Below are 16,257 nucleotides of genomic sequence, written 5' to 3'. Positions count from 1 at the left end.
TATGTCATTGGCAAATCTGTTACCAAGAGTAACAAAATCATCTCCTTGTCCATGAGCAGCACACTTTACAACTGCTAGTTCTTTAGGCAGCTGTATCGCCTCAAGTAATTTTCCAATCACTTCAGCATTCTTTATTGGAGTCCCACTCGACGTCAAGAAACCTCTTTGTAGCCAAAGCTGACCAAAGTCATGAACAACTCCAAATCCGTACTGACTATCAGTCATCACAGTCTCGACCATATTCAGCAAGGCCTCCCATCAAAATTCACTCACTCGAGTGCAGGCTGTAAAAGGCAGCCATCTTGGTTTAGGCCAAAACGGACCATCTTAATTAAAAGAAACACAAAACAACGTTACCACAGCATAATGATAAAACAGTGTTAATTCCCACTAATACCCTTATGTGTATGTAATTATCTAGCCTCTTGCAACACAATAAAGCATTAGTACACGTTATTTCAAAAGCGTTTTGTGCTTTAAACAAACAGCACTTTGCAACATTCATTTAATTAAAACCGCACATTATTAATAAGCAACATATATGCATTCACACGTGTAGTTTTCTCTCATTAGTAGTGTTCGTTAATCCGACTTCGACAAAACAAACTATGAATTAATGATTTTAAATTAATAATTTTAGTTAAACCATATAAACGAAACTGGAGCTTAAAACACGATAAATTTTCAACAGAAAACTCTGCTCCAGCACCTTCTGTTGGAGTAGGCGGCTTTCGGGGGGATTCCTCCTCTGGAATGGGGCGAGGATTGTTGTTCTGTCCTCTTTATGGTCTCCGGGTGGGATGCTTCAGATCCAGGGGTTCGACAGGCTCTGTCGGATGTGGACCAGGTTTGTCCTCTTCTGGGGTCCTTTGGGTTCCTCCTCAATCCCTGGGAATCATCCCTGGTGCTCTCCCGGACCCTGAAGTTCCTGGGTGCTCTCTTCCGCATGGATCTTGGGATGGTGTTCCTCTCCCCGGAGCACCAGTTGACTTTGTTTCGTCACCTTTCTTGGGTTCTTTCCCGGTCCCGGGTGTCTGCCTGTCTCTGGTTGAGAAGTCAGGGGGGATGACGTCCTCTTTGCATCTCCTTCCTTGGGCCAGGGTGCATTTGTATCCCCTCTTGCTTCATGTCCTGTTGCACTGGGATCCTGTCTCCCTGGACTACGTGGCCCTGGTTCCTGTCTCTCCTTGGATTCGGGTGGATCTCCAATGGTGGTTGTCCCCTCATTCTCTTTCCCAGGGGTTCATTCTTCTTCCTCCTCAGGATGTGGTTGTGTTATCCGCCGGTGCCAGTGCCGTGGGTTGGGGTGCTGTGATGGGGGCCTCCTAGGCTCATGGTCAGTGGTCCCGTTTCGAGTCTCTCCGGTCCTCGAACTGGAAGGAGTTGAGGGCGGTTTGGTTGGTTCTTCGGTGGTTTGCTCCTCTCCTTCAGGGCCGTGCTGTCTCGGTGCAGGCTGTCGACCAGGTTGTTCGGGCTTATGTCGATCGACAAGGGGGCATGTGTCGGTCTCTGTGTCTCCTCTCCAGGATGATCGGGCTTTGGGCCGCGCATACTCTCTTGTCTCTGACAGCAGTCTATCTTCAGGGGTAGGAGATGGGGCCTGCGGTTTTGTTGAGTAGGGTGTTCCCCTCCTCGGTGACTATGTGTCTGTCCCCGGATCTGTTCGATCTGATTGTCCTCTGGTTCCGCCTTCCTTGGCTGGTTCTTTTTGCCTTGGAGGATTCTGCCCTTCTTCCTCGGTTTTGCAGCCTCGTTCCCTCCCGGTTGGCGTGGGCGATCGACGCTTTCTCCGTTCCGTGGTCGCTGGGGCTCCTGTTTGCCTTCCCTCCGTTTGCTTTGGTTCCGTGGGTCCTCCGGACGATTTGGTTGGACCGGGAGGACGTTCTTCTTGTTGTGCCGGAGTGGTCTCGTCGGTCTTGGTTTCCCCTGCTTCTGCCCTTGTCTGTGTGCCCCCATTGGGGGTTTCCCCTGTGTCTCTCCCCTCTGCGGGCTCCTCTTCTCGGGGTTGCCTCCCTGCGCCGCCTCCGACTGTGGGTTTGGCGCTTGAGTAGTTGAGCTTGTTGGGTCAGGGTTGCTCGGTTGAGGTTGACCAGTGCCTCCGGTTGTCTTGGCGCCCTTCCACCTTGGAGTCCTATGACCGTCATTGGGAGAACTTCTCCTCCTGGTGTCTTGGGAAGGGTCTCTCTTTTTCCTCTTGTGAGGCTGTTGGACTTCTTGCATGATGGGTTCGTCTTGGGGCTCGCTGTCTCTTCCCTGCATGCGCGGTGGGCTGCCGTTCTTGCCTTTCGTGGTTCCCCTGTGTCCTCTGTCTCACAGTTGGTGGCTCGCCTTTTGCTGAGCTTTTTGCTTCAGCGTCCTGTCTCTCCCTCTCCTGTGCCGGCCTGGGATCTTCCTCTGGTTCTCCGGGCCTTGACGGGTCCCCCTTTCGAGCCTTTGGTCTCGGTGGCCCTTCAGTTCCTTTTTACTATGCTTCTTTTCCTGGTGGCCATTACTTCTGGGTGGGGGGTTAGTGAGATTGGGGCTTTGCTGGCTTCGCCCCCCTTTTTGCGCTTTTGCGCTGCCACGGTCATTCTCCGTCCCGGTCGTTTTTTTCTGCCCTAAGTGTTGTCATCTTTCCACTGTCAGGAGGGTATTGTTCTCCCTGTTCTTTTTCTGGATCCTGCCTCTACGGGGGAGTTGGTCCTCCATTCTTTGGATGTGCTGTGGGCTCTCCGCATCTCCTTGGTTCGGACCTCTGGTTTCCGTACGGTTGATTCCTTCTTTGTCACCTGCGGCCTCTCTGGGCGGGGTCTTCGTCCTTCCTTGTCCACCATGACTCGTTGGGTCACTGGTGCTGTGGTTTCGGCCTGCGGTTCTGCCCCCTACCCTCTCCCCTCTTCTGTTCCGGGTGCGTCGCCCAGGGGTGTCTCCTCCTCCTGGGCCATGTTCAGGGGGCCTCCTTGGGAGACGTGTGTGCTGCTGCCACGTGGGCTTCTCCCCTTACGTTTGTTTCCCATTATCGTCTTCAGTTGGGGATGGCGGCCTCGGTTGCCTTTGGCTCTCCTGTTTTGTCTGCTGTACATGGTTTATGATTTGTACTGCTTTCGGTTGATTGGATGGACCTGTTTTCTCGCATTTTCTGGTCTGTTTTCTTACAACAATCACCGTGTGCTTAGGTATGGGTTCACTGTTAAGGAATGGGACGGGAAGACAGGATGAGGAGGTAATGTCCGGTTACTCACCGGTAATATTAATTACTCCGAGTCCTGGTCTTCCCGTCCCATTCCTGAGCCCTTCCCTCCCTCCCTGGTTATGGGTTTTTTGGGTGATTATTTTCTTTCTGGGTTTTTTTTCTTTGGTATTCTCAGGATGTTTCTATGACTCACTTCCCCCTTTATTGTCACCTGATGGTGGCGCCATGCTGGGGGAAGTAAAAAAAGCTTGGCTAGGTGATAGGTTTCTGTGGAGCAGACAAGCTGCTCACTGTTAAGGAATGGTACGGGAAGACCAGGACTCGGAGTAATTAATATTACTGGTGAGTAACCGGGCATTACTTGTGCTGCTTTCCCTTGCTCCACTACTTGTGCCACTGTCCCCTGCTCCAGTACTTGTGCTGCTGTCCCTTGCTCCAGTACTTGTGCTTCTGTCCCTCTGCTCATTTCCTGTGCTGCTGTCTCTCTCCTCATTACTTGTGCTGCTGTCCAGCTACTCATTACTTGTGCTGCTGTCCCCTTGCTCACTACTTGTGCCGCTGTCCCCTGCTCCAGTACTTGTGCTGCTGTCCCCTGCTCCAGTACTTGTGCTGCTACCCCAGCTCCACTACTTGTGCCACTGTCCCCTTCTCACTACTTGTGCTGCTATCCCTCTGCTCATTACTTGTGCTGCTGTCTCCTGCTCCACTGCTTGTGCTGCAGTCCCCTGCTGCACTACTTTTGCTGCCGCCCCAACTCCACTACTTGTGCTGCAGTCCACCTACTCATTACTTGTGCCACTGTCTTCTCTCTTCACTACTTGTGCTGCTGTCCCCTTCTCACTACTTGTAGTGCTGTCTCCACACTTATTACTTGTGCGGCTGTCCCCTGCTCCAGTACTTATGCTGCAATCCACCTACTCACTACATGTGCTGCTGTCTCCACACTCATTACTTGTGCTGCTGTCCCCTGCCCCAGTACTTGTGCTACAGTCCACCTACTCATTACTTGTGCAGCTGCCTTCTCTCTTCACTACTTGTGCTGCTGTCCCCTGCTCCACTACTTGTGTGCTGTCTCTCTGCTCATTACTTGTGCTGCACTCCCCCTGCTCACTACTTGTTCCGCTGTCCCCTGCTCCACTACTTGTGCTGCTGTCCCCTGCTCCAGTACTTGGTCTGCTGTCCCCTGCTTGTGCTGCATCCCCAGCTCCAGGACTTATGCTGCTGTATCCTGCTCCAGGACTGGTGCTGCTGTACCCTGCTCCAGGACTTGTGCTGCTGAACTCTGCTCCAGAACGAGTGCTGCTGTACCCTGCTCCAGGACTTGTGCTGCTATACCCTACTCCAATACTTGTGCAGCTGTACCCTGCTCCAGGACTTGTGCTGCTGTCCCCTGCTCCACTACTTGTGCCGCTGTCCCCTGCTCCACTACTTGTGCTGCTGTCCCCTGCTCCATTGCTTGTGCTGCTGTCCCCTGCTCCAGTAGTTCTGCTCCTGCCTCTGCCCCCGACTATAAACTGAAGTTATCACAGGCAGATTGTGCGAAGGCATGCTACCCTTTCCCAACACAGCTATGCAAATGGGACCTTGGGTGAGATGGTGAGCAGTGCACATTCTGTCTCAGGTTGACCCCTATTACTCTTCTTGGGACAAGTAAACCGGGGAAATATGTACAAAAGGATCCCTTTTGCCATATGTGTGGCAGGGCAGCAAAAATGTCAATGACAAAAAATGTGAAAATGGAATTCTGAATTCAAATGCTGCTTTACCCAGCAAGGCAGCACAATAAATTGACCTGGTTTCTGTCATAAACACAGTGGTCACAAGGAACTTCTCAGGAGTCGCAAACTGAACTCCAGGGGTTGCACCTGTGGACCCTGGTGCTAACCCGTAAATGACGTCCATGAGGACTATGTGCAATATGCATTGAACCCAAGTTACAGGTAAGTGTAACAGTTCTTTGGAATATTTGTTCCTAGCTGCCAATCAGGTAAAATGTTCACTCATTTTGGGGGGTTTGGGACAAGGAAGATTATATGCCAGAACCTATAGCCTAGTGCTACCTGAAGACACGTCAAACATGACTAGGCCTGGGTGGTGACCTCCGCTCAATTCACAGAGTTTTTCGTACTCTGTGCTCTGCGGAGTTCGCAGAGAACTGAAAAACTCCGCTCCGCAGAGCAGAGTTTTTTCCTTGCTCAAGCTCGTCAACAGTAAGTTGGCGAGCGCAAGGGAGGAAAATCCAATGCTAGACCACTTCCCAGATAGATTTCTCAACACGCCTGGTTGCGGATGATCACTAACGCTCGCATTGAGAAACCTACCGTTCACATTGAGGAAGCTGCTGCTGATCGACAGAAAGAAGCAACGCCCTCTTGCGATGTGCGATATGCCGTTTGCGATGATTTTACAGCACAGGACAAATACCCGGCGCTAAAAATAGGTGCGAACAGCATAAGGTAACCCACTCTCCCGCTCGAGTAACTCTGCGTAGCTTGGTGGAGTTTTATTGTCACTCCGCAAAGTTCCACGTAGCAGAACTCCTCGGACTCCACCCAGGCGTACACGTGACCCACGTAAAACATGCACACACATACAGTGAAGGTAGCAATACTTTTGAGATCAGCCTGACCACCGCACTCAAAAGCGAGATGGAAGCGGTGCTTTAAATTGGCAGGCACTGTCCGGTACTGAGTACCTGCACTTCTTAAGTTTGAAAGGGAGAGTGCCTGCACCTCTCAGCACTACTGCTACACTGTTAATGGGAGAAGAGCAACACTTATCAGGAGCAAACAGATAATTTAAATAGTGAGTAACTGCACTGTTATATTTCCATTTGAAGCACTGGATGGAAGTAACCTTCTAACTGCCACACATCTGCCCCTTTGACTAGTCCTGATCACAACACAGAAGTGCTATAGTTTATGCATTTTTACATTGAATGAAAATGTTGTTCTTATTTACATGGACAAGATGAAGCTAAAATTCTTTGATTTTTATTGTAGGGCCATGTCTAGGGTGACCACCTGGCAGGGAGAGAAACCCTGGGAAGTGACATAAAAATGAAGGACAAAGGGTCAAAGTTCAGGACAAAAGGTCTGGTTGTATCAATGATTGTGGTGTGTAATTGGGGGTTGTGCTATCCAGCAATTTATCTGGGTAATCTGTCAAGGCAGAGCTGTCTTGTTTATGCAGGACGTGTCTTTGGTTCTGAATGGTTCTACTCGACTGTGCATCACAGCATTGCCAGCAGTAGTAAATTCATTGAAATTGAACATTGTCCTGCCTTTTGGGGCTTCAAATTTGTTAGTCAGTAAGAGATGTTATTATAATATACAGAAGGATTCTACGGAGGGATGAGTGGAATAAACTTGGACCTCGCACATGTCGACAGGCCATAATAGCTGCCTATAACTCAGAAAACACAAAATTGAACATCGGTTCACTAAATTTGTTAGCCGAGCAGCTAAATTGCTGGAGAAAGACAGGGCTGCAAATATCCCGCTGGCTGGCTGCGCTGCCTTGTCGCCTTAAGATCACTTAATGAACTCTGGCTCATCCAGCGTGGCCTATCCGTTCGTTGGGGCATATTATCAAGACAGGCGATAAAATTATCGCCGCTTTAGCGGCAGAAAACTGCTGTCCTTCACATCTAACATGGGCTTCAATTGGAATTCCATAGAGCATATTATCAAGCCCATTATCGCCGCTTTAGCAGCAGTTTTCTGCTGCTAAAGCGGCGATAATTTTATCGCCTGTCTTGATAATATGACCCATTGTTTCCTGCCTACTATTAATTGACCATACTTTTTACTTATGCCTCTCAGAAATTATATGTCTAGTTGCCCCTTTTTAGATTTTTAAATTGACGCCACGATTGCTCTGTTATTCAAGGCCTCGAACTTCATAGGCAATAATTCAATACTTTGACATTTTAACCATAATCCATTTTAAAGTAAGATTATTGCACTCCTTCTGTATCAACCTGCGTCTTTTAAATGTTGTTCTTTGTATATATGAATTACACTGTTTTTAATATTTTGTTATGGTTTTTAGTAATCAAACAATACAACTTTGAATTGAATTGAATTATTATAAGTCTAAAAACTTGTTTGATATTCGGGGCTGAATCGACCACGCTGAGTGAGACATACCAATACCTGAGACCCCATGTATCCAATGCATTACTGGCCATTGCGGCAACAGCAGATACCAATGACACTCAGGTTACATCAGTATTATAGGTGTTTGCCTCAGACAGCAGTGATGCCCCTCAGGTTACACGTTTATCATTTATGGGAGGCTTCACCAGTCATATATAAAGAGATTAAGGGACATCTGTAATAATTATAGGACAGATTATACGTTCAATTGCATTCGAAAAGGAGATCTAACATCTGCTTCAGAGCAACATTTGAAAATAGGTGCTTTTGGACTTAAAATTGCAATCTTTCCAGCAGACAGTATTCTAGCAACTTCTGTTGATGGACATAGTAAGCGATTCTCACAACATTGAACAGCCTTAGCAACGAACAATTGAATGTCCTGGTTTGTTTTTAATATGATGGTACTTCAGTACTTTGTTAGCGTTTCTTAGGCAGAATCAAGTTTGTTTGACACAACTGAGACTCCACAAAATACGACTCCTGCAGTAAACACAAGTATAGGCTAGAGGCCAACAAAAGGAACTAACACCTACGAATAATCTCCTCAATTCAGAAAAAGTGTGTAAATCCACACGTCATAGAAGTATAGCCAAGGCTTGCAAGGATTAACACATTTTTAGGGCTTCACAGAATCGGGTAAGTATGCTATGTAAATATATGCAAATAATAGGTTTCCTGAGCGAGAGAGTGTGTGTGTGCGTGCGCGCGTGCGTGCAAGTGTGTGTGTGTGTGCGCGCGTGCGTGCAAGTGTGTGTGTGTGTGCGCGCGCGTGCGTGCAAGTGTGTGTGTGTGTGTGCGCGCGCGTGCGTGCAAGTGTGTGTGTGTGTGATTTCCAATTCCCTGATAGGAAATATCTGCAGGGCTGGATCCTCTTCAGTGAATCAGTGTCATAAAAGTTCCACTTGAAAATCAGTTTTTTGTGAATTTAAACTGTAGTTATCTGTTTAAAACACTTTTCTCCTCCTACATCCAGGAAATCATTAACCGCATTAACCGTTGTTTTTCTTTTGTAAGAAAAACTTTTAACAATTAAAGAGACACATACCAGCGGCAGCTTTGAAAACCATGACACTTCATGTCTGATGACACTCAACTGCACCAACTGAAAAATGAGGTCGCGTGACCTTTGACCATCAGAGCTCTGCCAACATTGCCTTGATTTGGTTGTGCTGCCGCAGCTCCACGTCCGAGGCTTGCATGCAACCTCTGTTACTTAGAGCTCGGAGGCAGACTAATATAGTTCAGAGCCTAATCAGGGCCCCGGCTGCAGGAAGCAGGCCTGCCTCCCGCAGGAAGCACCGGATGGACACTGGAGACAGTAGGCCTGAAGCAGCCAGCGTGCCAGACCTGAAATACATGGCTGCAGGGGCTACCGGCAGGAAACCGCTTGTAATAAGCGGCCGACCTCCAGAGCCATTTAACATGTCATCTGTTTCCCGGCTGCAGAAATATGTCAGCATGCCCTACCTACTTCATCTTCATCGTCATCACGTCAAGCACATTGTCCTTTCCTCAGTATACAGCTTACATTTAAACTAATTCGCGGAAGAGGCCTGTATTTATTTTTATTGTTCGGTTTGCACACAGTGGCGCCTCTAGAAGTGAATTTTAGGCTGGGCACAGACAAGGCCACCTACCTAAAAACCTACGAAGTATGTATATATATATATATATCTATATCTATATATACCTATATATCTATATATATATATATCTATATATATATATATATATAGATATATTATCTACTGGCGGTCGCCAGTAGATAGTTATAGTTACAACCTAGTTTCCATAGGAAACCTCAAAATTCTATTTTGAATAACTTTGGCGCCGGTTGACGAATCCTCGCGAAATTTTCAAAACTAATGGGGCGCTCCGTTCCGCTCCTACCCTGAAAGTCTCGGGGTGATTCGTCAAGCGGGGGCCGAGAAAAAGGGGAGGTCTCAAAACGCGTTTTCCCCATGCATTTTTCCATAGGACCTTTAGTCGCAGCTACAGCCCGAACGGCTGAACAGAATTACGTGAAATTTAGCAGAGAGGTAGCCATAAGGTCAAGGAAGTGCCTTTTGCAGGTCTGGTGTAAATCTGTTCAGTATTTCCTGAGAAAATAGCATTTAAAAGCATATCAATATCTATACGCGCGCACCGTGCGCGCACTGTGCTAGCACCCTGCCGTGCGCGAGCGCAATTCTGATTGGTTGTTAGATGTCGGTAAACATTCGAATCGGTCGAAACCAGGAAGTGTCGGCCGCCATTTTGTCTCTCGCAGTCTGAGGGGGTGAAAAAAAAAGGTGGAGAACGTGAAAAGGGGGCAGAGTGGACAGTTCCTGACCCCCTAGCCTTGGCCAGGGGGTCACAGAAGGACCCCCAAGGGAGAAATAAATAATTATTTTTTTTTTTTAAATCGCGAGGTGCGCGCACCACGCGCGCACGGCACGCACTGCGAACCGTGGGTGCTCGGTGCGCAAAGCGCACCGAGCGCCCACAGCGCGCGCACAGTGCGCGCACGGTGAAAAACCTGAATTTTTTTTTTTTTATAAATACATAACTTAGCATTTAAAAAAACGTACAAATTCACTGAAAAAACCATAGGTTGCACACACGTTATAGTTACGAATTAGCATTTAAAAAACCTTGCAAATTCACTTAAAAAACCATAGGTTTCACACATGTTATAGTTAGCTGGACATTTCACTCGTAAAAAAGCAATGAAATTCCCCCGTTATAGTTAGTGCAGGCAATTATGACTCACGCGACCGCAATCCTCTGCTGATGACGTCAGATATTACATCACTGATGACATATGTCTCTTTATGAAAAATAAATATTTGTAATATATGTATAGCTAAAGATTAATGGAAGAAGACATGGGTAAATAAGTGTCTAAATACAGTGATGTAATATCTGACGTCATCAGCAGGGGATTGCGGTCGCGTGAGTTATAGTTGCCTGCACTAACTATAACGGGGGAATTTCATTGGTTTTTTACGAGTGAAATGTCCAGCTAACTATGGTTTTTTGAGTGAATATATATATATATATATATATATATATATATATATATATATATATAGAGAGAGAGAGAGAGAGAGATAGATAGATAGATATATAGATATATATATATATTTTCAATCGAATCCAGCATCTCCAAGGATATTTTTTTTGTTTTTAGGTTTTCAACAGCAAATCTTTATTCCAACGTAACGCGTTTTGAGAGTGAACTCTCTTGATCACACATTGGATGCTTGTGACAGAGTGCATTTCATACACGCCAAGAACTCAACATAGAGGAAGGACTCACATTCAGGTGATACCTCCCAACGCAAGTGGCCGCCATATTGTAACATGTCACGAGTCATATTCAATTCATATAACTGCCCTAAGTAATGCAACATAAAGCGTTTTAACAATTGCATCACAATATGGAAAACCATAATAATGTTATACATTTCCTGGTTAATGATCTGAATTGTAACGCGTATTTATAATCCATTACTGCACAGGTATCTACTAAACAGTTTGTAATAATACTCTTGCTCCTGATATTTGGTGCTTTCGCCAAGTCGCGTGCATTTGTTTAAAATAATCGATGTAGGAGCTTTCAATATCAGATAATAATATATACGATCACCTGCTAATACATGCGCCAAGTGGCATCCATATTTAACAATTAAATCCAATACTGCATAACATAAAAGATCCTGGCTGTAACTTGTATTCATACTTCAATTCCCTCACCCAGTGGCATAAATTGATCGAATCAAGTACCGTACATCTAAATTGTATCACACAGATGAGTGCTTGGTGAATTGTCCATACAGTGGTGAACTATAGTGAAATAATAAACAGTGAAAATTCTTATCTATTTCTTCCTGGGTGCTCTCCTTGTGATATTGAAGAAAAGGGTAGGTGGCCCGTGAATGTGCTTGTGATTCTATACTGGGCCCCTTCCTTCCCTCCTGCGAAATAAAAGAGAAAGAAATTATAGATAATAGTTCAGATTAATATTAGAGCACACAGATAGATATCAAATGTTTAAGTATGACTTTCAATGTATGTGTACCTATATAATATATATATCTCTGTAAGTAGATATAGATATATTTACACATACATACAAAGTCAGATGTAAGCATTATAAGCAAACTGCCTTGCTTTGCAATGAAAGGTGATTGGGCAAATACATGTGCGTGGCATATTGCAGCGTATGTTTGTTTCTTCTGTGCTGTCTCCTATTTTATTCAGCAGTTGTGATGGTGTGGCACAAGAGAACCAAGACAAGAAGAGCTGGGGCACAGCCCCAATCTGGTCCCTCTCTGAGGACGCCACTGTTTGCACACATCAGATTTTGTGGACTGGTAGGGTCATGATGCCTGCTCAGAGTGCGTGCAACCTGTCCTCATTAAACTTGCGCCTCACAAGCAGATGTGGAGCAGCATTTCCAGAAGTAGGGGGCGGAGGCAAATTATATTAATTGTGTTAGACATGATCTGGCTGGCGGGTATTCATAATCATGTGGAGATGGTTCACATGTAGCGTCAAACGACACATGAGTAAGGACTGTATGTTGGTCAAAACATGGTAGTATTTAATGGCTAATTTACAGAGGGCTGTGCATGCTTCAACACTAATTAACAATTTTGGTATAAATAACACTTAACAAGGGAGCTCAAATTCCTCTAAAGAATTTTCTGAACACGAACAGCAAATGGAAGCCAACTACCTTACAAAGTTCAGCTTTCCTGGAAGAAATACCTGTTCAATTGGGTTTTTATTAATGTTTCCTTTTGGAATATTGTAAATACATAATTAGTATGAACACGTGCTTGCATAAAAAAGTAATTGATATGTCACAGTAAAGAGCAGATAAACACGGCATGCTGGGAAAATCTATATTTCCTATGACACAAATTGGAACAATTCTTATTGGAGTAATAATGTTTTTCCGTCTATGCATTTCTCAGATCCAGTGGCGGCTGGTGACATTTGAAAGTTGTTAGGCGTAAATGTTAAACATGATTTTTATATAGAAAGCAATGTGAACAAGTTTTATGGACAAACCTGGGGTCCAGGGGGAATCCCTCTCCTGAGAAAGAAATGAAAAAAAGATTGGAAAATGGTGCATTTTAAAGCAAATGAATGTAGCGATATAGCAAGGCTTATTAAGCAGTGGGAACGTATAGTCTTGGAATATAATACACATTAAAAACTGCCCCATATCTTCTTGCATTAATTTGTTCAACAGTTACTGTATTGTGTAAATTGTTCTGCATGACAACTTTAGCCCTTTAAAATGTATGCTTGCCCAGTGTCTTGCACTGCATGCAGCATTAACTTTGGAAAAATATGCTCTAACCAAACTTCGAGAAGCATCCACAGGTGCTAGCTGTAGCCAGTCATATAGAAATATGTGCAAACAGGTCTTTAAGTGAGATGAAAAAAGTGGGTACTCGCTATAAAGGAACATTCCAAATACAAATGTGTGATTCCCATAGTGTGCCATCAGACCGGCATTTTCGTTTCTCTCTGAAATTTAATTTTATCCAGATAAATGGCACAGCAACTGACATACGCCTAAAGCCTGTCAGTAAGATTGGCTTTGTCACTGGGTGTTAGCTGTTTAAGATAAATGAGTAACCAAAATGATTTCTTATAAATAATTAACATTGGAAATGTTTAAATTCGGAAAAAGTGAATCTGTGAATTAAATAGCATTGAGGCCTGTGGAAGGAGTTTTTTGCCTTCAATAATATGTGCTTTATATTAGATATGTATCCTCTTTTTCTCTGCATATCTTGTCTATCTGCACACCTTCAACCCCCTCTCTTTCCTCTTCAGCATCCTCTTTTCACTCTTCCCCGAATGCTCTTCCTCGCATCTCTGTCACTTCACCGAACCCAACATGCACTGCACACCCTCAAATTAAAGTACTTTCATTTCTCTTACTTTTGCTTTGCAAATATTTTGACATCAGTGTAGCCCCTTCACACACATATCCACAGAGTTTCAGTTGCAAATGGAATACACAAACATTGTTCTGTGTGCTCTGCAGACAGGCCACCCACTGACAGGCACTTTGTTTGGTTTTAGCCTTAGCGCCTGAGCGCTCAATCAAAGCCCCTCATAAACACTTGGCATGGCTCAAGCTTCAAAGTATGCACAGAAAGAAATACAGATAAAAAACAACATTATAAAATAGCTAACTAGTGGGGAATGCAAGATTAGGGAAAGCACGTAAAATAAGAGAGATACTAAATCGCTGAAATGCATTCCCGCGATGTTTTCAACATTCATTGTTTGCATGTGTTGTCAATCCATGTTTTTAGTGTCAGTGTTAACTTAGGGGCATGTACTCAGTTTTAATGCCACACATCAGAGAACTGGCCACTGTAAGCACATGTTACACAGTAACCAAATATCTCTTGCTTTGGGCCTGACTTTGTTGTTTGGATCCATTTCGAAAGGGAACAAGAGAGAACCCTGCTCCTTATTTGGATCCATTTTACAAGGAAGCAAATGGTGCAGCTCCACTTCTAAAGGAGCGAGCAATGTGCAGGGAGGGCCTGGGGTGTCATAGTGGGGGAGGTTAGAGTGATGAGGGGTCTCAGCGCAATATACAGAACACAGCATTAGCTTGCAAACACTTACCATTACCCAGAACAAGGCACCGGATCAGACATGCTTGTATCCAATCTCACGTATGACGAAAGGGTGGGATCTAAGTCTTTGAATGAGGGATGTCTGAAATCACGCTGGGATGAAGTCTTCTCCGCTCGAAACCATGAAGCTTATTGCATCACTGGCCTACAGTGTGCATAGCATACAACCAGAGACCCCAAGGCCAATGAAGGGCTTTAAAACAGAAAGCACTGTGCCATGGTTCACATTAAGAAAGTTGATTTACTGCCAGTCTGCTGTCTCCTGCTTCAGAGTGAGGCAGGGCAGGCAGCCTGAAACAGACAAACCAGACTTCAATGCATCAATTTATTTAGAGATACGATTGTATCTCTAAATAAATTGATCTATTTTATATTTTTAATGTAAATGTGTAGGAATTTTCAGAGGGGCACAGCCCCACAGCCCTAATGGAGAAACCGCACCTCCTCAGATCGTTATTCAGCAAACGGAGAGAGCGAGGAAGCACATTTTGAATCTGATCAAACTAAGGGTATCAGGACCTCTCACTCAAGTATCGTTAGCAAGGATCTGACTGGATTCATGCTCTCTAAACAATTTTCTGGTCCAGTGACAGCTTCTCTGCAATGGCAGAGGAGCATCCCCCCACTGCCTGGCTCAGAGCCAGCAAATGTAAAATAAAACAATGTTCTTGCTCTTAGCCATCGGTGTTGGGAGGGAGGCTTGGGAGGAGGGAGAAGGAGTGCTAGTGCACTCCACTCCCTAAGTGCTCATGCATGTTTGGCCAGCCGTCTCAGGCCGACCAAAACACACATGCGCACTTAGGTTTTCTCAAACCCAGCTGCATTGAGCAGCCGGGCTGGAGAGACCCCACAGACTCCCTGGTCTTAGCAGGTCGTCTTTCTTGCCTGCTCAGACCAATCCCTGCACTGCTCTGCAGGACCGGAATTGGAAAGGCAGTCTGTCCCATGGGCTGCTGGGACCCAGGAAGAAGAGGAGAGGCGGCGCGACAAGACGCGACACTGGAGGTGTCCGGTGGCAAAAGGTACGTTTATTTCTTTAAAAAAAATTGTATTCCCCTCCCCCTGCACGACACCTTCCCCGCGACCCCACTCGCACATCCACCCTTTGTTTATGGCGGCCTCAGCTGTTCTGGTCATCTGATTTCAGGGAACATTTTCTATGACCACAACTATTAGTCTACCATTAATAAAGGCGATCAGATTATATCATACACAACAGTTTACCTGGAAAGAAACAGATCAAGACTGTCCAGTGCCCAAGGCAAAACAACATTTTGCTGCTAAAGCATCGAATCCACTAGGAAAACTGGATTTTTTCAGCTGTTTCATTTTATTCCATTTTATGTAGTGGGCGATCACAAAGCAACAACCTTGCTCAGACTTATAGATGCACTGGACTTGAAGGCATTGAATTTGGCCTTATGCACTCCCAGTAGTCCAAACATTATTCCTCTTTAATTATTAGCTTTACCCAGATAGAAGCTGCATTTTAGGGTTACTACGGGCCAGATGTAAGAAGCACCGGTCACAGAATATGAGTCGCAAATTGAGACCAGTGTTTTTGCAATTACTGTGGTATTTTGCGTTCACGCAAATGTTCCAATGATTCATTTTTCAAAATTCGGAATAAGAGTGGGTCACAATCTGGCTTGCCCCATCAATAGTCATGAGATAGGTCATAAATTGCGACTTCCTATGATTAGTTGGCATTGCAGGGATGCTGGCATGTCTGTGATCACTTTCTTAAATTGGTTTCTGTAAATACAGCCCTTGTGCCACAATGGAACTGGGCAACATTTTTTAAAATGTTTATTTGAGAGTAGACAATGGTTCCCTGGACCACTGCCTACTCGCCAACATTTTTTGTTCTAAATCCAGAAATGGGAAGGGGTGCCAAGGGGACCCCTATACTGTTGTGAATTGATTACCACCCCATGTTAGGAGTTGATAACATTTCAATGTTTTGCAATTGAGTTTCAGTTGCAAAACATTGATACATAAGATAATGAATAAATAGGCTACTCTTAACACACCCCTTCCAAATAGTGATTCTTTGTGCCTTTCTAAACCCATTTTACTATTTATTATCCTATTATCAAATCACAAAATGAGTTTCATACACACCCAAAAAGCCATTTTGCAGTAGTAAACCCTATAATTTAGTAAATTACAGGGTTTGCGGCTGCTAAATAGCTCTGAAAATCTTTCCTTACCTTTCACTTTTACAATGTGTTGAATCTAATAAAAAAGATTTAAAACATAC

The sequence above is a fragment of the Triturus cristatus genome, chromosome 6 (genome assembly GCF_964204655.1).
Source record: "Triturus cristatus chromosome 6, aTriCri1.1, whole genome shotgun sequence".
NCBI lineage: Eukaryota > Metazoa > Chordata > Amphibia > Caudata > Salamandridae > Triturus > Triturus cristatus.
Note: the sequence above shows the minus strand (reverse complement) of the source record.